Source organism: Bufo gargarizans, chromosome 3, assembly GCF_014858855.1.
Source record: "Bufo gargarizans isolate SCDJY-AF-19 chromosome 3, ASM1485885v1, whole genome shotgun sequence".
Taxonomy (NCBI): domain Eukaryota; kingdom Metazoa; phylum Chordata; class Amphibia; order Anura; family Bufonidae; genus Bufo; species Bufo gargarizans.
The window spans coordinates 280,074,027-280,096,979 of record NC_058082.1 but is presented as its reverse complement, the minus strand read 5'-3'; the positions used below and the strand labels follow the sequence as shown (position 1 = coordinate 280,096,979).

The following is a 22,953-nucleotide window of genomic DNA, read 5'->3' as shown; positions in this document are numbered from 1 at the left end:
TAGGTAGGTCCTATGACTATCTCTCAAATACCTGTGCATCAGCATGGAGGACATTTTTCAGCAATACTAAGCAGTGTAGCTGTAAAGTCACTACTGAAGGGAGACAGTAAAATACTAAGGGCTTGTTCACATGACCATATGGCCACAGTGCCTGTGATGCAGACCACAAGCACGGCCACCACTGATAGACTGCAGGGTGGTCGCAACCATGGAAACAAGCAGTGTGTAATGTAATGGAAACATGAATCCAGCCAGCAAAGGAGGCAAAATGAATAATAACAATACATTAGTAAGTGTCTGGTATTAACTTTCTCTACATAATAAATGCTATTTACTGAAGTCAGAAAACCCCTTTAAGCATCGGCTCCACATGGTGCAAAAAGATCTACATATCCTCTTCATGAGCACCCGGCAACAAAACTGTGAACTGGTTACCAAGATAGGCCAAAAACAAGCAATTCATGATTATGTAAAGATGAAAATGATACATCATATAGTACAGTGGTGGCAAACCTATGGCACACGGGTGCCAGAGGCGGCACTCAGAGCCCTCTCTGTGGACACCTGCACCCTGGAAAAAGTCTATGGAGTGCCAATATGCCTTAAGACTTTTCCTGCTATTCATCAGCGCAGGGCGCACTATGAACAGCACAGGCAGCGCACTGAATGTAGGCAGGTTACTATAGCTAAATGATAAAGTACATGGGAGATACATTATATTAGTATTCAGGTTAAATTGTCGTGTTGGCACTTTGCAATAAATAACTGGGTTTTGGGTTGCAGTTTGGGCACTCTGTATGTAAAAGGTTTACCATCACTAATATAGTACATGCAAACATCTTTCTAACAAAGCTATCTCACATAGATCAAGAGCTCTGCCCATTCATTGCTCCTTATTTCAAGCTGGCAGCTCAGGAACGTGTTCTTTCTGATGCAGCTGAAGGATAGAACTTAGCATGTGCATCCACCTCAGTGGGGTGGACAGAGAAATTAGAAAAAGAGTAAACAGGAGGTGGCGCTATACAGACAGATTTCGCCGAATACTTCACCGGCTATACTACATTTTAAATTACAAAAGTATTCAGATCTAGGTCCTGGTTTGAAAATTGTAGAATATTTTTTTAACACCTTTAACTAAAATTAACAACATTTGCCAGAATTTTGGTGTACACCCCATGCGTCACACTTATTAATAATTTAAGACACTTTTTCCACCTGACTAGACAATTTATCAGGTCCATTTATGGCGTGCGCAAGTTTTTTGGAACAAAATAATGGTGTAAAGAAAGGTGCACCAAATCTACCACACTGCAAGCCAGTGAAAGTGATAAATGTGGTGTATCTTCCGAATGTCACTTGTAAGGGTGCCTACACACCTTCAATAGCTGTCAGACAAATGACTGTGCGCCGACATGCTCTCTGTCCTAACTCCTACACGCTCGGCTAGGCATGTATGTGTTTTCAATAGCAAGAGAGGAGAAAACTCTGCCAGACACCATAAGTGGAGAATAGGAAAGAAAAGAAGAAAAGCAGATAAGGAGGTGGAAGAAGCGGAGTAATACGCAATCTTTCCTCACTAATCTTAAGAGAGGAGAAGAAAAAAATATATATATATTATATAAACATATTATATACTATCCAGAAGCAGGTCACCATGCCAATTCAGCATTAAGGGCCATCCAGCAAAAAAAAAAAAATGTGTTAAGCCAGCTCACAATGGGGTAGAAAAGGAAAACAATAGCAGCATCCTCACGTCACCAATCTCCAGCCACTCCCATTCCAACACTGCTCTCTGGGGTCCCAAATGAATGTAGCGGCGGTCAAAAATGTGCTGTCTCTCCATCTATTCTCTATGAAGCTGTCCTACAGAAAATGAATGAAGCAATAGCGCACAAACTCTACTGCTTCTCCATTTATTCGAGGAACTTGAGGCTCCCTTATAGACTGGTGGTGGTTCCCCCAAAAATACAAGAAAAATACACTTTGTGAATGAGCCTAAAGGTTCTGTATATGGAAGGCCCTGAACATGGAGCTAAAGGATACTCTAAATCACTATTTCTTTGTGCAGTATGTTCCCAGGTAGGGTTACTATATCTCCTATGGAGAGCGCCTAATCAGAGTGAGGAGTCTAATAGGCCAGGTAATACTCCTCTGGAATTCTGGAAAGAGCTGGCTTAATTGTTATCCAAGTCATGTCTCAAAGCCTGGTTAAAGGGTCGAACATTGGGGGAGATTTATTAAAACTAGTGTAAAGGAAAACTGGCTTAGTTTCCCATAGCAACCAATCAGAGGTCACCTTTCATCTGAACAATGAATGGTGGAATCTGATTGGTTGCTAGGAGCGCCATTTTTGACTTATGGGATAGCTGCCTTAGGGCTAATGCACACGACCATATGGCGTTTTCAGTTTTTTGCAGGCCGTTTTTAACGGATCCGTTTTTCAGTGTTTGGTTTCAGTAGTGTTTACGGTTCAGTTCCGTTTTTCCGTATGGCATATACAGTATACAGTAATTACATAGGAACATAAAATTTTCAATAGATGGTTCCGCAAAAACGGAACGGATACAAAAGAAAATACGAAGTACATTCTGTATGTAATTAATTTTTTTACAGACCCATTGACTTGAATGGAGCCACGGAACGTGATTTGCGGGCAATAATAGGACATGTTCTATCTTTCAATGGAACGGAAAAACGGAAATGGAATGCATACGTTCAGTATAAGTAACGCATACTGAACGCAAAAAATGTTCGTGTGCATGAGCCCTTACATCCGGTGGCATCAGAGGCAGAGCTTATCTGCATACCCTCTTCTGTAGCGTCTTCTAGCCTTTAACACCCTGTTATGAGGACACATGTTTACATCCACAATTAGGTTCTATTCACAAGTCTGTATAATGGGTCCGCATCCATTCTGCAAATTGCGGAACGGGTGCGGACCCATTCATTCTCTCTGGGGATGGAATGGATGCGGAGAGCATAGCATTTCCAGAGCGCGCCCCTGATCTTCCGGTCCACGGCTCCAGAAAAAAAATACATGTCCTATAATAGGCAGTACTATGGGAGTGCCGGCCGGGTGTATTGCGGGTCCACAATTTTTTCGGATCTGCAATGCACTTCTTAATGGACCCTTGTACCATATTTATTAATGAGCGTTGAGAGAAATTGAAACCCCAAAAAATATAAGTGGCACATAGCTTATTACTCCATAGTGACATAATATGAATATACCGGTAATAATGAAAGCAAATATAGGGGGACAAAAACTATCCAAATTCTCGTCATATGTTTTGGTTAAGGGGGCATTTACATGAAATGTTTCTGACCGCACAGCAAAAACCGCATCAAAAACACTGTGAATTTCTGTGGTTTTGTGGTGCAGTTTTGGCCACACGGCCTGTACAGATAAAGCACATTCAAATCATGTGCTTCACTTGTTTGATGTGGCTTTGACCAAAAAATGCATCATCTAGTCTCATATAAATGAAGCATACTGCAGCAGATACCTTCTATGAATGATGGTATACAGTAAGGTAAGGAAAGTACTAGTACATACGGTGGGAGAGATGGAACAAAACTGGTGTAAACTAGAACTGGCTTAGTTGCCTGTAGAAACCAATCAGATTCCAACTTTCATTATTCACAGCTCCTTTGGAAAATGAAAGGCGGAATCTGATTAGTTGCTATGGGCAAGTAAGGCAGTTTTCCTTTACACCAGATTGATAATTCTCCTCCTGTAACTACATTACACCTTAAAATGACAATAAGCTATTAATCGGCAGAAGGATTCTTCACTTTATCTTATACGTTCTAAAAAAACAGGGCTGCAAACAACCAAGAAAAGAAGTAAAACAGGATAGCAGCTCACACTTACCTCACCGGTGCCATGCAGGCTGATAGAGTCCGTGACCATGGCAAAGACCAGCTGAGTCCTCCTAACTGCTAGCAGGAAGTAGTGTTTGATCTCAGGCAGGCACTGTGCAGCTGAAAGTGGCCGGCTCCTCCTCTTCATCCTAGTCTGGGATCCCAGAGGCGTGGATACTGACCAAACTGGCAGGACTAATGCTGATGGATGATAAACATGTCCGTCAGCCTATTAATGTGCCCTCACACGTGGAGGATTTTGTTGCAGGATTTTCTGCGACTGAAAATCAGTTCCATTCACCTGAATGAGCTTGCAGAAATCCATGTGTCTGCCGCCCCATTCAAATGAATAAAACTGATTTTTAGTCAACGCAGAGTGTGAAGGCGCCCTTCCGCAGGTCGCTGCAAAGTGAATGTGGGAGGAACAATTGTTGACATGCAACAATTTCGGTGGCCAATTTTTGGTGCAGATTTCACCCTTATCAATGGAAGGGCGAGATATGCGGCAAAATCGCATAAAATCCGCAACAAAATCCACAAGTAACAGATTCGGCTTACAATGCAGATTTGGTGCGGAAACACAGAAATCTGCACGGAAATTTGTGCGGAATTTCTGCAAGTCTTCCCTGCACGTGTATTAGGATGCTGCAACACTTTCAGGCTTTTTCCAGCTGACAATGTGGAGGATCGGCCGGACACAAACCGTTGCATGCTGCGGTTTGTGTCCAGACGATTCCCAGCATCGTATGCCGGAATTGACAACGGAGGCGTCAAACTTTCACACTAGCGTTTTCAATTTCGCTACGGAGATCCATCAAGGGATTTCAATAGTGGATGAAAACGCTTCCGTTTTGTCCCCATTCATTGTCAATGGGGACAAAACTGAACTGAACAAAACAGAATGCCCCAAAATGCATTCTGTGCCATTTGGTTGCGTCCCCATCGCAGACAGAATAACGCTGCTAGCAGCGTTTTTCTGTCCGCGATGTAGTGCGGAGCAAGACGGATCTGTCCTGACACACAATGTAAGTCAATGGGGAGGGATCCGTTTCCTCTGACACAATAGTGTTCATGACGGAAGCGTTTTTGCACATCCATGACGGATCCGCAAAAACCGCTAGTGTGACAGTAGCCTAAGCTGCATTTGTCAATACTTTTTCTCCTTTAACAAATAACCAATCATTTTGGCTTCGAAAACTCCATCAAAACTCCTTAATGTGTGTAAGCACTAGGGATCGACTGATTATCGGAAGTACCAATATTATCGGCCGCTATTCAGGATTCTGTACATTATCGGTATCGGCATCTAAACTTGCCGATATACCGATAATGCGTATAAAGCGAATACTAGTGAGCGCTTCCATTATGGAAGCGCGCACTAGTATGCATCGGGTGACAGGAGCGGGAAAGAAGCGCAGCAAGCGCTTCCAATACTCACCTACCCTGGTCTTCTTTGATGGGGCCCGCGCTGGACTCTCCTTACCCCGTACAGCGTCAGAGGTCTGATAGGGGTTAATAAAGTAAGTGAAGACAGGGGGGGGGGGGATTGGCATTTGGCACTAGTATATTATAAATGTCAATTATAAATGGACTACCAACTAAAGGCTTTATTAATTTATAAATGCAAATTTCCACCACCTCAGTGACTACCAACTAATATAATATATATTATGAGATATAAAATATCGGTATAAATTATCGTCTATCAGCCTGAAAGTTCACAGATTATCGGTATCGGCTCAAAAATAAAAAATCAATATCGGTCGATCTGTAGTAAGCACCCTCATACAGGCCGAATATCGGGAATGAGTGTTCCTATCAATGCTTTTCCATGGTAATTGGCTCAACTATCATTCAGCCTAAGGCCGAATGCACATGGCCGTGAGCAGTCCGTGGAACCACGGGCTGGATTCCTGCTGAGAGCAGGAGCGCACAGCGTCATTGCATTACTGTATTGCTGGGGCAGCAGGAAGCGCAAACCACATAGCAACCAATGACGCTGTGCGCTCCTGCTCTCAGCAGGAATCCAGCCCGTAGTTTCACGGACCGCTCAAGGCTGTGAAACACGGCCGTGTGCATTCGGCCTAAGGCCAAGTTCACACGAACATGTGTGACCTGTGCCCGTGCTGCGGCCCGCAATGCACGATTGCCAGCCGTGGGTCAGCCGCATCGGTTCGAGGACCCATTCTCTTTAATGGGTCCGCGATCCGCCCGTTCCGCTAAAAGATAGAACAGGTCCTATCTTTTTGCGGAACGGAAGTACGGGACGCAACCCCACGGAAGCACTCCACAGTGCTTCTGAGGGGTCCCGTTGCGTGCGGCCGTTCCGCAATTCTGGATTTGCGGACCAATTGAAGTGAATGGGTCCGCATCCGTGATGCGGAATGCACACGGAATTGTGGCCGTGTATTGCGGCCATGGATCACACACGTTCATGTAAACTAGGCCTAATAGGGCCTTCAGGTAGTCAAACCAGTTACATAGAAGTAGACTGATGATTGATTAAATGAATGGTCATCTGGTCATATGTTAAACAGACTAGACCCAAAAATAGGCCACACTTAGGCCTCTTTCACACAAGCGTGTCCGGATAAGGTCCGGATGCGTTGCGGCAAACCCGCGGGAGTAGGTACGCAATTGCAGTCAGTTTTGACTGCGATTGCGCTTCGTTGTTCAGTTTTTATCGCGCGAGTGCAATGCGTATTGCACGCGCGTGATAAAAAACTGAATGTGGTACCCAGAACCGAACTTCTTCACAGAAGTTTAGCTTTGGGTTCAAGGTTGTGTAGATTGTATTATTTCCCCTTATAACATAGTTATAAGGGAAAATAATAGCATTCTGAATACAGAATGCATAGTACAATAGGGCTGGAGGGGTTAAAAAAAATAAAAGTTTAACTCACCTTAATCCACTTGTTTGCGCAGTCAGCATCTCTTCTGTCTTGTTCTGTGAGGAATAAGACCTTTGATGACGTCAATACACTCATCACATGGTCCGTCACATGATCCATCACCATGGTGATGGATCATGTGACAGACCATGTGATGCGCGAATAAGTGGAATAAGGAGAGTTAAATTATTTTTAATTTTTTTTAACCCCTCCAGCCCTATTGTACTATGCATTCTGTATTCAGAATGCTATTATTTTCCCTTATAACTATGTTATAAGGGGAAATAATACAATTTTTTTTAACCCCCCTCCAGCCCTATTGTACTATGCATTCTGTATTCAGAATGCTATTATTTTCCCTTATAACCATGTTATAAGGCAAAATAATAATCATCGGGTCCCCATCCCGATTGTCTCCTAGCAACTATGTGTGAAAATCACACCGCATCCGCACTTGCTTGCGGATGCTTGGGATTTTCATGCAGCCCTATTCACTTCTATGGGGCCTGCGTTGCGTGGAAAACGCACAAAGGGGAGCATGCTGCGATTTTCACGCAACGCACAAGTGATGCGTGAAAATCACCCCTCATGTGCACAGCCCCATAGAAATGAATGGGTCCGTTCAACTCACGCATTGCACCCGCGCGGAAAACTCGCCCGTGTGAAAGGGGCCTTAGGGTACTTTCACACTAGCGTTATTCTTTTCCGGCATAGAGTTTTATCCTAGGAGCTCAATGCCGGAAAAGAACTGATCAGTTTTACCCTAATGCATTCTGAATGGAGAGCATTCCGTTCAGGATGTCTTCAGTTCAGTCTTTTTGATTTTTCAGGACGGAGATGATACCGCAGCATGCTGCGGTTTTATCTCCGTCCAAAATTCCGGAACACTTGCCGGAATGCCGGATCCGGCATAACGGATCAGTTTTTTTTAGTCTGCACATGCTCAGACAGCAACAAATTTGAAAAAAAATAAATGCCGGATGCTTTTTTCCAGATGACACCGGAGAGACGGATCCGGCATTTCAATGCATTTGTCAGACGGAACAGAATCCTGATCCGTCTGACAAATGCCATCAGTTTGCATACATTTTGACGGATCCGGCAGGCAGTTCCATCACCGGAACTGCCTGCCGGATCCATCAAAATGTATGCAAACTGATGGCATTTGTCAGACGGATCAGGATCCTGTTCCGCAAGTGTGAAAGTACCCTTAAGGTCCCTTTCACACGAGCATGATTTCCGCGCGGGTGCCATGCGTGACGTGAACGCATAGCACCAACACTGAATCCTGACCCATTCATTTCAATCGGTCTGTGTACATGAGCGTTGTTTTTCACGCATCATTTCTGCATTGCGTGAAAATCGCAGCATGTCCTATATTCTGTGTTTTTCCCGCAGCCCTGGCCCCATAGAAGTGAATGGGGCTGCGTGAAAAACGCATTGCATCCGCAAGCAAGTGCGGGTACGATGCGTTTTTCACTGATGGTTGCTAAGAGATGTTGTTTGTAAACATTCCGTTTTTTATCACGCCGGTGAAAAACGCATCAAAACGCATTGCACCCGCGCGGAAAAAACTGAACAACTAAACGCAATCGCAGACAAAACTGACTGAACTTGCTTGCAAAATAGTGCTAGTTTCACTGAACGCATCCGGCCCCAATCTGCAACGCCCGTGTGAAACCAGCCTAAAGGTGTTATCCAGGAATTTTATTTTATTTATTTTAGCCCTACATCCTGAAATAACATACTTTCAAGTACCTTTCCGTATTAAATTTTCTACCCTTTACATGCTTTGGAACATATCTTCAACATACGTTGCTCACGTGATCTGCCCCTGCTGCACGCCTCACCTCCTACGTACGTGCTGTCATCAATGACGAAATGTACATGGGCCACAGTCCCGCTATGCTTATACTGCGCATGCCTGGAAGATTATTGCCAGATAGGCGCAGACTGAATCCTCTGCTGTTCAAGGATCTTCCGTGTCATCACCCCGATCCTTCTGGAGAGGTGCAGACTGTATGCTCCTGGGTGTAGTGGGCGAGTTTCCATTACACATGTGGGTGTAGTGGGTGCTGGAAGGCAGAGCAGTCTAAGGCTTCATTCACAAGTCCGTAGCTGGTTTTGCGGATCCACGAATCCACAAAACACGGACGCGGCAATGTGCGTTCCGCATTTTGCGGACCGCACATCGCCGGTACTAATAGAATATGCCTATTCTTGTCCGCAATTGCGGACAAGAATAGGACATGTTCTTTTTTTTCGGGAACAGAAATGCGGACCCGGAAGTGCAGGTCCGCATTTCCGGAACCGTGACGCACATCGTCGTGCGGCCCCATAGAAATGAATGGGTCCGCAATTCCGGAACTAAATTGCGGACGCGTGAATGGGGCCTGAGTGGACTGTGGGCACTGCTTTGTAGCTGATACATGCCCATAAACTGGAAGTGACAGGAGCAAAGGATTGGTGTGGCAGGAGACCCGAGGAACCTAAGACCAGGACAGATCAGCGAGGTACATCACTTTACTGCATCAATACTAGTTAAAATAGAGCAGTTATTTATATTTGGGAATCCTGGAGAACCTCTATAATAATGCACCGTCAAATTGTGCCATACCAAACAATATCACCAAAAAGAACAAGGTACTAGACCCAAAATACCACATTTAAAACCATCCTTGTTGAAATTTCATGTTAAATGGTAACAAAGGCACAATAAATAAAGATAAAAAACAAGGAGGGTGAGCTTGCATGTGGGATGCAAAACATCCAGCGAAAAATAGCACAAACAGTACAAAAGTTAGAAGCCCCTAAATCACAGTACTACAACAAGGCTCGCTCACCCACCACAATCGACATACTTTTTGCCAACGCCTTTGTCTGGGGGTCAGACAAAGCGATGAACCAAAAGCTGGCAGCGAGACAGCAGTCCACAAGATCACAGCAACCATAGATCAATAGTTAAGAGCCTTTTGTGTTACTTTTTAAAAATGCATTAAAAAAGCAACCAAAAAAGCTTTAAAAAAAAATGCTTTCCTGCATAACGGAAACGGGACGGATCGGTTATGCAGGCCCAAGACTTCTATTATGATGGAATGAATAACGGAATGCCGCTAAAGGCATTCCGTCATAGAATTGCGTTATGGTGCGTGGTAACGGAATCCATAACGCAATTCACCTTTTACCACCAAACGAAGCATGAACGAATTTCATAACATGAAATTCGCTCATCTCTAAAAGTAACGTATCACTTTTCAAATCAGCTACAGACAAAACTTTTGTGTTTTTTTTAAATGGAAGTCAATGGGAAGCTGTTGATGGCATTTACATGCAGAAACAGCAGCTAATTCTTCCCATGTCAGCATAGCCAGTTTCATGAAAACCAAAAAAAGATGATGGGTCACTCAAAGTACAAAAGCAAATGTAAAGCCAAAGTAATCACAAAATGAAAATTTTTATTTTAAAAAAATCACATAAAGACATAATTGACAACAAGCCACAACACATTTAAAAAGTTAAAAACCAAGAGGACCGATGAGGTACCCCCCTGAAAAAGCTAACGCGAAATGTGCGTTGGGGAGTGGACTGGTGGTGGTCGTGTGCAGTGTACAAACTTGGTTGGTCAGTACTTGCTATGTGCTTATGATATCTGCTCTAGTCACTTTTTGTGGCGTGTATCATCACCCACATGGTTAAGTGTTTGTTTCATATATCTGCAGATTAATTTTGTTATTGTCTACTATTGAGCCATAGTAGTTTGGTTTAACCAGCTTTTCTACTAGTGGCCAACCACGAATATTGCACTTGCACTTTTTCAATATACACCGACAGCCCACCACCTCTTGGTTTTTAAATGTGTTGTGGCTTGTGTCAATTATGTCTTTATGTGATTTTCAATAAAAATGATGTTATTTTGTGATTAATTTGGCTTTTACATGTGCTTTTGTGCTTTAAGTGACCCATCATCTTTTTTTGGTTTTCATGATATGGTCAGGTCTGGGTCCTGGACTTTGATTTTGGCCTATATATAGGTCTCCTAAGGCCAGTTTCAGACAAGCAAGTTCGCTGCGTGAAAGTCTCTCCATCTGGGAGCGTGAATTGCTGTAGTGCACTCTGCTCCTTTGAACAAACCGCATGGTATTTTAATGATTTATAATGCTGTGTGTCTCTGCTGGACCTGTACAGTAATGATTGGCACTTGTGGCATTATGTCAGTACAATTTATTACTGCTGAGGTCGGCCAGAGACACACAGCATTATAAATCATTATGCCGTGAGTGAGGACCGGTCACAGGAGTAGAGTGCACTACAGGAATTCAAGGTCCCACATGGAGAGTGTTTCATGCAGTGAACACACTCGCCTGAAACTGGTCTTAGGGCTCTTTCACACCTGCGTTCTTTTCTTCCGGCATAGAGTTCCGTCGTCGGGGCTCTATGCCGGAAGAATCCTGATCAGGATTATCCTAATGCATTCTGAATGGAGTGAAATCCGTTCAGGATGCATCAGGATGTCTTCAGTTCCGGAACGGAACGTTTTTTGGCCGGAGAAAATACAGCAGCATGCTGCGCTTTTTGCTCCGGCCAAAAATCCTGAAGACTTGCCGCAAAGCCGGATCCGGAATTAATGCCCATTGAAAGGCATTGATCCGGATCCGGCCTTAAGCTAAACGTCGATTCGGCGCATTGCCGGATACGACGTTTAGCTTTTTCTGAATGGTTACCATGGCTGCCGGGACGCTAAAGTCCTGGCAGCTATGGTAAAGTGTAGTGGGGAGCGGGGGAGCAGTATACTTACCGTCCGTGCGGATCCCGGGGCGCTCCACAGTGACGTCAGAGTGCCCAGGGGCAAGGATGACGTGATCGCATGGGGCGCTCTGATGTCATTCTGGAGCGCCCCGGGAGCCGCGCGGACTGCAAGTATACTGCTCCCCCGCTCCCCCCGCTCCTACTATGGCAACCAGGACTTTAATAGCGTCCTGGCTGCCATAGTAACACTGAACGCATTTTGAAGACGGATCCGTCTTCAAATGCTTTCAGTACACTTGCGTTTTTCCGGATCCGGCGTGTAATTCCGGCAAGTGGAGTACACGCCGGATCCGGACAACGCAAGTGTGAAAGAGGCCTTAGGGTGGTTTACCACAGCATTATATATATTTTTTTTTTATTTTTTTTAAACACCACTGCAGTTTTTTGAGTTAAAGACAAAAGTGGATCTATGTGTCTATGCAGACAGCTGGATAGGGAGGTCACTGGTGACAGATTACCTTCAAAACATGTTCACAGTTTTTTACATGTATATATATATATATAGTTTTCTTTTTTTTTTAACTGTGACATTTTGTACGGGTGTTCCCAAGCATTTTCAAAATTATAAGACCTATGTAGAATACCACCTGAAATAATATACCTACATTTGATACATTTTGATAAAAAATAAAAATAAATACCATCGACACCAAAAATAGTTTTTTTACGACAGGGGATCACTGTTTATTTATTTGAGGGGATGGTTGTAAAATTACATTACCGCACAGGGAGCCACATAAGATAAGTCGGGCCCTGGGTGGTATTCCCTTTAAGCCACATTTTTCTGCACATTTTAATAAAATGCCCTCATGTATGATATGGGGTGGCATTCTTTCTTTCAGAAGAACCATGTCAAATCTCACTACACATATACCAACTATCCAACACAGAGAATATCAAGGACACTGAAATAACCCAGATGTGAGCTGTGCTACAACATATTCCTGTCACTGAAACTATCATTCAAAAATTAGGGTTTGGCTACACGGCGATATTTGTCGCGGAATACCTGTCGCACCTAAGACTTGCAGTGTAGCAATGCTAGCATAGAAATGAATGGGGTTGCAAGAACGTCATTAGGGATGCGCAAACTTGTGTTTCAAGATCGGCGTACAAGGTTCGGGTTATCTAAGAATTCCGTTGTTTTCCACTACCACAAACCATAACTTCTGGTCCGTGGTAGCGGAACCCATAATGGAATTCTTAGATAACCCGAACCTTGTATGCCAAACTTGAAAACAGAAGTCGCTATCATTTATGCGAGTCAGCAATCATGACCACCAGCAGGGAAAACATCTCATACCACACATGAACACATCAAATGGCTGTTATATCAGACAAATTATCCCAACCCCTTTTAGGTTAAGCAGTCCTGTGTCATACGATTAATGTGGTTTTCCAACTCCATGCTGCCTTTTTATTTTTAAATAGATATTTTAGAACACAGCAATCATAGACAAAATACACTTTACAGTGCCTTGAAAAAGTATCCCCACCCCCACCCTTTTCCACATTTTATGTGATAGACCCACAAAGCAGCAAGTAAATTGAAAAGAAAATGTTACACTGTTTTCAAAATCTGTAATAAATAAAAGTCTGAAAAGTGAGATGTGCATCAGTATTCACCCCCTGTAGTCCGATACCCCTAAATAAAATCCAGTGTGATCAATTGCCTTCAGAAGTGACCTCATTAGTAAATAGAGTCCACCTGTGTGTAATGAATGTATCCTCAGTATGACTACAGTTGTTCTGTGAAGGTCTCAGAGGTATGTTAGAGAACATTAGTAATCAAACAGCATCATGAAAACCAAGGAACACACCAGACAGGTCAAGGATAAAGTTATTATATTCAGTTTTATAAAGCTGATATATTCTGCTGCGCTCTACAGACATTAGCATCATGCTGTTCTCAATGGGGCTCACAATCTAAGGTCCCTATTAGTATGTCTTTGAAGTGTGGGAGGAAATCCACGCAAAAATCCCAAGCTGTGAACATCCCACAGAGGACTGTTCAATCCATCATCTGAAAATGGGAGTATGACACAACTGCAAACCTACCAAGACATGGCCGTCTACCTAAACTGAAAGCCCTTGCCAGGAGAGCACTAATTACAGAAGCAGCCAAGAGGCCCATGGTAACGCTGGAGGAGCTGCAGAGATCCACAGCTCAGGTGGGGAAATCTGTCCACAGGACAACTATGCTAGGGCTACACAGTGACGTGTGTTGTGTGACAAAAGTGGTGCAACTACATTGCAACATGTATTGAGCACCAGTGTCGCGCAACATTTATTGTAATGATAGTCTATAATGCCGCCCTTCGATGTGACAGTCTCACGAAAATTCAACTTATGGATTTTTTGTGACTGTTGTGTCGCAGTATGACACAATAGACTATCATTTCAATAATCGCTGTGTACTCCCCAAATCTGGCCTTTATGGAGAGTGGCAAGAAAGCCATTTTTGAAAGCAAGCCAAAATTAATCACATTTGCAGTTTGCCACAAGCCATGTAGGGCAGTGTTCCTCAACTCCAGTCCTCAGGGCCCACCTATCGGTCATGATTTGAGAATATCCCACAGAATGCTGGTGCATGGATACTAATTATATCACATGCTCAATGCTAAGGAAATCCTAAAAACATTACTGGCAGGTGGGCCCCGAGGACTGGAGGAACTCTGATGTTAGGGACACAGCAAACATGTGGAAGAAGGTGCTCTGATTACATGAGACTACAGTTGAACTTTTTGGCATCTATGTTCTGTCAATGGTTTTTCATGGACCATTGGTACGAGATGCTCTAGAAAGCAGTGTCTGTGGAATACGGATGACACATGAAGGGGGGAAAAATGGACACACAGACTAAACACAGATTCTTCACGGACATCTTCACCGATGGATTTTGTCAAATGCAATTTTCGATTTTCACAGCCAAATTCTTTAAAATGCTTGCAGTGTCATATCGCTCACTTCATCCTAAATAAATTCCTTGAGGGGTGTAGTTTCCAAAATGGGATCACTTTTTGGAAGCTTCCACTGTTGTGGTATCGCAAAGTCTCTTCAAATGCAATATGATGCCCGACAACCATTCCTTCTCTTCTGCGCCCTGCTATGTGTCCATACAGCAGTTTACGGCCACATATGGGGTGTTTTTGTAAACTGCGGAATCAGGGTAATCAATATTGAGGCTTGTTTTGCTGTTAACCCTTGCTGCGCTACAGGAAAAATTGATTATAATGGAAAATCTGCACGATAAAATGACATTTTTAAATTTCACCTCCATTTTCCTTTAATAAACCTTTGTTAACCTAAAGGGTTGACAAAGTTTCAAAATCAGCTTTGAATCATTTGAGGGATGTAGTTTCTAAAATGGGGTCATTTATGGGTGGTTTCTATTATTTAAGCCCCACAAAGTGACTTCAGAACCGAATTGGTCCTTCAAAAAGTAGTTTTTGCAAATTTTCTTCAAAATTTAAAGGGTTTCTGTCACTAGAATTAATCCTATTAAGCTAGCTGACATCAGCGATGTGCTAATGTCAGCTGAACCTAACTAACCTATTACTAGTTTTATCCAGAAATCTAACTTTTATAATATGCAAATGAGCCTCTAGGGGCGGGGGGGGGGGGGGGGCGCGTTAGTTAGGTTCTGCTGACATTAGCACATCGTTAATGTCAGCTAGTTTAATAGGGTTAATTCTGGTGACAGAAACCCTTGAAGAAACTGCTTCTAAAATTCCAAGCTTTCTAACGTCCTAAAAAAATAAAATTACATTTACAAAACGATACCAACATAAAGTAGACATATGGGGAATGTTAAGTAATAACTATTTTATGAGGCATCACTCTCGTCTTGAAAGCAGAGAAATTGGATTTGTTTTATAAATAAAGGTAAAACATATCAACTCAAATTTACCACTAACATGAAGTACAACGTGTCACGAGAAACAGTTTCAGAATGGCTTAGATAAGTAAAAGCGTTCCAAAGTTATTACCACATAAAGTGACATGTGACACGTCAGATTTGAAAAATAGGGCTTGTCACTGAGGCCAAAACGGTCTGCAGAGACAAAGGGTTAATTAAAAATATATGTCTAATAGGATGCTCATTCGAGCAGGAAACATGTTGCACAATTAATTTTCTCTTTTAAATAGATGGAGATGAGCCCGCACTATCAGCAGTGGGTGGCAGCTATGGCATACCTCCTGCTGCAACGGCCAGGATCGCTGCAGGCAAAGATTAGACCTCATGTAGGGCGTTTTAAAACCAGGAAACACCAAGTAATTATCAGAGCTGTCTTTGTGCCACTGTTATACAAGGCACTGAAATGGCGTTATCAGTGGTAATTTACTCTAAACAACATCCATTGCATACTAATTTCTAGCAAACACCTGTGGAGTCCAAATGCTCACTGTACCCCTAGATTAATGCACTAGGGCTCCCAGCTGTTGTGAAACTACAACTCCCAGTATGCATACTTGCTCTGCTCTTCTAAGAACTCTCATAGAAATGAATAGAGCATGCTGGGAATTGTAGTTTCACAACAGCTGGGAGCCGGAGGTTGCCTTCCCCTGCACTAGGGGGTGTAGTTTCCGAAATAGCTTCACTTATCTAGGGTTTCCACTGTACTGGTACCACGATGTCCAAAAACCATTCCTGCAAAATCTGTGCTCCAAAAGCCAAATGGTGCTCCTTCCCTTCTGAATTCTGCCTGATGCCCGTATAGCAGTTTATAACCACATATTATGGGGTATTTCTGTACTTATCAGAAACTGTAACTGTGGGGTGCATTTTATCCTTTACTCTTCAAGAAAAAATAAATACAAAAATAACTAAAACTACAGATTATTGTAAAGAATAAATATCTTTCATGGCCTAACACTAAAAACATTCTATGAAACATCTGTCCCCTAAGGCAACTTTCAGACGAGTGAGTGTCTCGCTGCGGACTTGCACTCCCGGGGTCACATAGCATTATATTGATTTATGACGCTATGTTACCCTTACAGTTCTGGAATGTATTGGATAACAGTGAAATAATGCTGCCAGTGTTTTCTAATACATTACAGAACTGGAAAACACGGGCGAGAATTCAGCGTGGGTGCAATGCGCGAGATGAACGCATTGCACCCGCACTGAATCCGGACCCATTCACTTTAAAGAGAACCTGTCACCAGTTTTATGGTGTCCTAACTAAGGGCAACTTAAATAAGTGACTGCTTCTCTTAGCAAAATGCTGGGTCACTTTCTTTAATTGACCCAGTCAATCTGCCAACATCTTGTATTGAAAAGCTCCAGCTGATAACGATGAGTCATGAATATTCATGAGCTCCTGACTCTCCCCGCCCACCTGCTGCTGAATGGCAGTTTGTTTCCATATGAATCAGCAGCAGGTGGGCAGGGGAGTGGCTGTAGCTCTGAATTAAATATACGCTGGACTCGATGACATCACACTGGACTCGAATCAGCTCATTAACATGCGGCATCTTTGTGTGTATATTATGAGGTAACCATCTGTCACACCAATAAGTGAATACATCTAAGGTACTTTTTAGTAGTTAATGATTGTATATAATTAGTTAGATTATAATCAAATATCCACATGACAGGTTCCCTTTAATGGGGCTTTGTACAACAGTAGTGATTTATCACTTGTGCGTTGCATGAAAATCTCAGCAAGCTCTATATTGTGCATTTTGCATGCAACGCAGGCCCCATAGAAGTGAATGGGGCTGCGTGAAAATCGTAAGCATCCGCAAGCAAGTGCGATTTTCACGAATGGTTGCTAGGAGATGATCGGGATGGGGACCTGATGTTTAATATTTTCCCTTATAACATGGTTATAAAGGGAAAATAATAGCTTTCTTACTACAGAATGCTAAGTAAATTAGGGATGTTGGGGTAAAAAAAAATAATAATAATTAAACTCCTCTCATCCACTTGTTGGCACAGCCTGGCTTGGCTTCTTTCTTCTTCTTTGAGGACCTGGGAAGAAAAGGACCTTTGGTGACGTCAATGCGCTCATCACATGGTCTATCACCATGGTGCTGGACCATGTGATGAGCGCAGTGATGTCACCAAAGGTCCTTTTCCTTCCAGGTCCTCAAAGAAGAAGAAAGAAGACAAGCCGGGCTGCGCAAACAAGCGGATGAGGCGAGTTTAATTATTTTAACCCCTCCATCCCTAATTTACTTAGCATTCGGTATTAAGAATGCTATTATTTTCCCTTATAACCAATCTACACAACACCGATCCCAAACCTGAACTTCTGTGAAGAAGTCCGGGTTCGGGTCTGGGTACCAAACATGCTGTTTTTGCTCACGAGCGTACAAAACGCACCGCTAGTGTGAAAGAGGCCTAAGAGTTACATAGCATCATAAATCAATATAATGCTATGTGACCCCAGCAGTGCTGGAAATTAAGGCCGGGTGCCTCGCTGCGGACACTCACTCATCTGAAAGGGGCCTAAGGGTGCTGGCACACAGTGCAGTTCTCACATGCATTCAGGATGCAGTCAATGTAGCCAGTTTAGCAGTCTCATTAACCCCTGGCATTCTGCGTAGTCAGAATGATTTAATTTATTTCAGCTAGCTACAATAAAAAACTGCATCCTGAATGCATGTCAGAACTGCACTGTGTGCCAGCACCCTTAGGGTTCCATAGAAACTGTAGCTGTGATAGCCTCGAATCCTTCAGAAGGACTGTGGCTACCACAGGGCACAAACGGCATCCCTGATCGCCGCGCGGGGGAGCCATTTGGGCCCCGGGAGATCAGAACTCCTGGGGAAAGCCCCTTCAGATGCTGTGTATGGCTGAAACGATTCATCGATTTAATCAATGTAATCGAGGCAAAAAATTCCATGATGCAATTTTTCTGCATCGAGGATTCGTTTAAATCACATGGCCACGGAGCGTGAGTTAAATGAAGCTTTTCACTCACCACTCCGTGGCCTCCTGTCGGCATCGCACTGCAGGACCTTGCGTTCACAACACGCTGTGTGTGACATCAGGTCCCCAGTGCATGCTGGCATGCGTATCCTGCGGACATTAGGCATGTATAAAGTTATTGGCGGGGGGGCACCTGTGATTTGGAATGTATAACGTTATTGGTGGGGGAGAGGGGTTAATGGGGGCACCTGTGATTTGGCACATGGGGGAGTGGGGGACATGGTGAATGGCATGGAGGAACTGAGAAAGGGGGACATCATGGCAATGCCATCATGGGGGCACTGGGGGACATGGCATGGAGGGTCTGTTGCTGTTATGATGGCATAGGAGGCACTGGTAAAGGGGGACATCATGGCAATCAGGATGGAGGGGTTGATTGCAGTGCCATCATGGGGGCACTAGGGGACATGGCATGGAGGGGCTACTGACCTGATGGCACTGGGGGAGTGGGAGACATGGTGGATGGCATAGGAAGCACTGGAAAAGGGGGACATTTTTATAAAGCAATACATTATTTTAAGAAGGTTTTTCTTATTAGATTACTCAATTAATTGTAAAAAATAATCAATAGAATATTCGATTACTTAAATAATTGTTTACTGCAGCCCTGATGCTGTGGTCACAATTAACCATGGCATCTAAGGTGTTAAATTTCTACTATTGACATTATCGCCATTCCCAGATATTAGCCCCATGAGTCTGCCGTGTGATATCTTTAAAGTGCGGTCATCCGTCATACATGTACGGCGGATGTCCTTAAGGGGTTAAACTCCACAGCATGTCAATTTATGCTGTGGACTTCCACCATGGATTTCATCTAGTGCCAATCTTTCCATTATCACTCATCTCTGTGTAGGCTCCATTACTGATGTATGAAGGCGGCCTTAGGCTTAGCAGGTCTGTGCGCGTATTGCAACCCGCAAACAGCGGGTCTGCAATATACAGTATGGGCACGGCTGTGTGCACAATGCATCACCGTATGGGTCTGCAATCCGGAAGATATGGTGGGGTGCAGAACTGAGGCACGGATCAGAAGCCCACTAGTGCTCCTGCATGCAGTACTTTTTGGCGGTGTGGACCACCGGATGCGGATCAAAGACCTCTTTCAAGTGAATGGGTCCTCAGCATGGGCACAACTGGCACACAGTCATGTGCATGGGGCCTTAGATGGTGAACTCAACCAGGCCACACCAAAGAAGTCAATGAAAACGTGCGTCTGGTAATTTTCGCACAGGGATTTTTACAATGTAATCTGCCTTAATTACCAATCTGAGCCCACAGGAAAAACCTGAAATACAACTTAAGGAACTATGACTTGTGTGAGTGAAGATGCTTCATACTGTATGTCACATCATAGCACGTCAGCTAGGGGAGGGAAAAAGGAACTGTCTTGCCAAGCCCTTCCATATGCCCTGTAATAGCAGACAGGCATCATAGAAGGGGTGCTCTGCTCTGGGCTAAGGGTACTTTCACACTTGCGTTTTTCTTTTCCGGCATAGAGTTCCATCCTAGGGGCTCTATACCGGAAAAGAACTGATCAGTTTTATCCCCATGCATTCTGAATGGAGAGTAATCCGTTTAGGATGCATCAGGATGTCTTCAGTTCAGTCATTTTGACTGTTCAGGATGGAGATGATACCGCACCATGCTACGGTTTTATCTCTGACCAAAAAAAACTGAACACTTGCCTGAATGACAGATCCGGCATTTTTTTCCATAGGAATGCATTAGTGCCGGATCTGGCATTCAAAATACCGGTAAAAATATGAAAAAAAAATGAAACGGATCAATTTGTCCGTATGACAAACGGACAGATGGATCAGTTTCTCCACATGACAAACGGACAGACGGATCCGTTTCTGCAATGCATTTTTACGGCGGATAAAATGCAATCAGTTGGCATACGTTTTGCCGGATCCGGCAGGCACTTCTGGCGACGGAACTGTCTGCCGGATTCCTCTGCCACAAGTGTGAAAGTAGCCTAACCCTGGGTTCACACCTGAGCGTTGCGCAAACGCGCGTTTTACGCGCGTTTTTGTCGCGCGTTTTTATGCGCGTTTTTTGTAATAGTAAACGCGCGTTTGACGCGCGTTTGTGTCATTGACTGCAGTGTCCTATGGCCACAAACGCGCGTCAAAACGCCCCAAAGAAGCTCAAGTACTTGTTTGAGCGTCGGGCGTTTTACAGCGCGTTCGTACGCGCTGTAAAACGCCCAGGTGTGAACCATTCCCATAGGGAAGCATTGGATTTCATGTCTTGAGCGTTTTACAAGCGCGTTTGAACGCGCTGTAAAACGCTCAGGTGTGAACCCAGGGTAAGAGAAAGGGCTGCTCTGCTGGATTCGTTCTGCTCCCATCTTCATCTGATGCGGGGTGTCCTATAATAGAAGTATACTTCCTCTGCAGAAGCCAATGTGTGGCTGTCGCCCCAGCAAAAGACTGGCTGCGGAAGTTCAGACAATGGCTCACATTTCCCAATGAACACCTCGATCTAGTGTAACAGATAGTGGGGGGGGGGGGGGGGGGTTATTTACTAAGACCCTGCCAGAGAAAGATTCTACTAATTAAACCCCTCTAGGACCTTGTGGGAAGTGGGAAGCTGGAAAAAAGTCTCAAATGGGATGAAATTGGAAAAAAAATGCTGGTTTGCCATAGTTTTATGGGTTTCGTTTTATTGGTGTTCCCTCTGCGGTAAAACCAACCGGGTACCTTCATTCTTTGGGTCGGACTGCAAAACAGACATCTACTGAGTTGTGTGAGGGCTGATTTTTTGTGGGGTGATCTGTACTCACTATACTCTCATACAACTATACTTTGCAGTGCCTATGACTTTTTCATCACTTTTTATTTAAAAAAATTGGGAAGGTGAAGCCTTATGACGTTCACTGTACAGGATAAGTACATTTATATTTTATTAGAACCGCCATTTTGAGACAAGGCAGTAAAAATGATCTTTTTTTATTGTAATTTATACATTTATATCTCTGCTCTTTCTGACTTCGGTAGTACACAGGGGAAGTGATATCAGTGATAGCATTCTCTATACAGTGTGTATACATAGATAGCTGACAGTCATTGAGCTACTGAGCTCAGAAAGAGCCGAGATTTTAATTAATAGATTACAAGTTATACTGAATCTTTCCATCAATCTGCTCACCTCCTCCTGCTCTATAGCACACTGAGCTAAAGAGCTGCCTCATCCTCCTCTCCTACTTGTCATGGATTATCAATTGGCTAAAAAAAAAAAAAGTTCCTCTTTCTCCAGCGCTGTTCTCTGTGTCACCGGTCCGGCCCTCCCGCCACTGCTTGTTTACAAACTGTAGTGGTAATGTGACAGCTGCAGCCAATCACTGTGGTGTGCTGTCGAGGTCAGCGATTGGCTGCAGCGGCCACGTCAGTGGCTTCATGACGAAGAGCATTGTGGTCTCCATGTAGCACATCCCGTGACTGACTCTTCCTAACAACTACATCTTGAGAAAGTTTGTGGTGACCAGCGCCGGCTACGACTACATTCATGTGCCATGTTAGGGAGTACGGCGCACACGGAACATGCCCCATTCCGGTTTAGTCTCAGAAGAAGATGTAAGAGACGCCCAAGCGGAACTTTACCAAGTAGAAATGTCATTAGCTTTTCAGTGACTTACAGCACATAGTAAAAACTGTCATATTCCTACGGGGCAACCATCTCATGAGGTGTCCTCCATGACAAAAACCCCAAGTGACAGTCATAGGTCACACATCCTTTCATACATGTCCCTGGGAAAGTCAACACAATGAAAGGGTCAGCAGACAGACATAAAGCTGCTACTACGACTCCCATTGTCTGACGCCGGCTTCCAGGGTCCCCTCCTGTGTGTGCAGGACGCTCAGTCACGTGGCTCCACTAGACACATCGGCGTATACCCCACCTGTCACTTCGTACTCAGGACAATACTACAGCGGCTCTCGTCCCGCCCTCCCCGGTAACGCACCGTGTGGCCGGCCGTGTACTGGAGGCCGCTGTGGGATAGAGAAGTGAGCGCTCACCTCAGCAGACACCACGCTGCCGCCATTGAATACCCTCTCAGCTGCCGCCTTCTCTCACGGTCACGGTGCCTGTCTCCATCCACACGTCCATTCGTATAATGCTGTGCAACTCCCCGCGTCTCTCCACAGTGAGGAGCTCACGGCGCCGCCATGTTGTCACTAAGCGCGCCCCCGCTAGTGTTCATGAGAGGAGGAGGGGGGGCTCAGGGGTCTCGGGCTTCATACACTGGCATCAATGGGGCTATTCTTCCTGCCATACACCTCAGCCAGTGGAAACCACCTAGCTGTGTAAACAGACAGATTTACAGAGAGTTATACATAGAGAGGTGCAGGTCTTTGTCAGTGCTCCCATAACAATGCCAATTCCCAAGAGACCACATACAGCCACTTTCTGGAGTAGTTTTTAGTGAGTCCTGTAAAATGC

At 44.1% G+C, this 22,953-nt stretch overlaps 1 protein-coding gene across 2 annotated transcripts in view; it reads right to left on the bottom strand.

Moving 5' to 3' along the window:
* SCML2 (Scm polycomb group protein like 2) overlaps positions 1-22,691 on the bottom strand; it is a 104,455-nt gene extending 81,764 nt beyond the window's left edge. For both annotated transcript variants that reach the window (XM_044284846.1, XM_044284847.1), the window contains exon 1: positions 22,530-22,691. The gene's annotated coding sequence lies outside the window, so the exon portion shown is untranslated. The remainder of the gene's footprint in view (positions 1-22,529) is intronic.
* Positions 22,692-22,953: the final 262 nt, after the last annotated feature.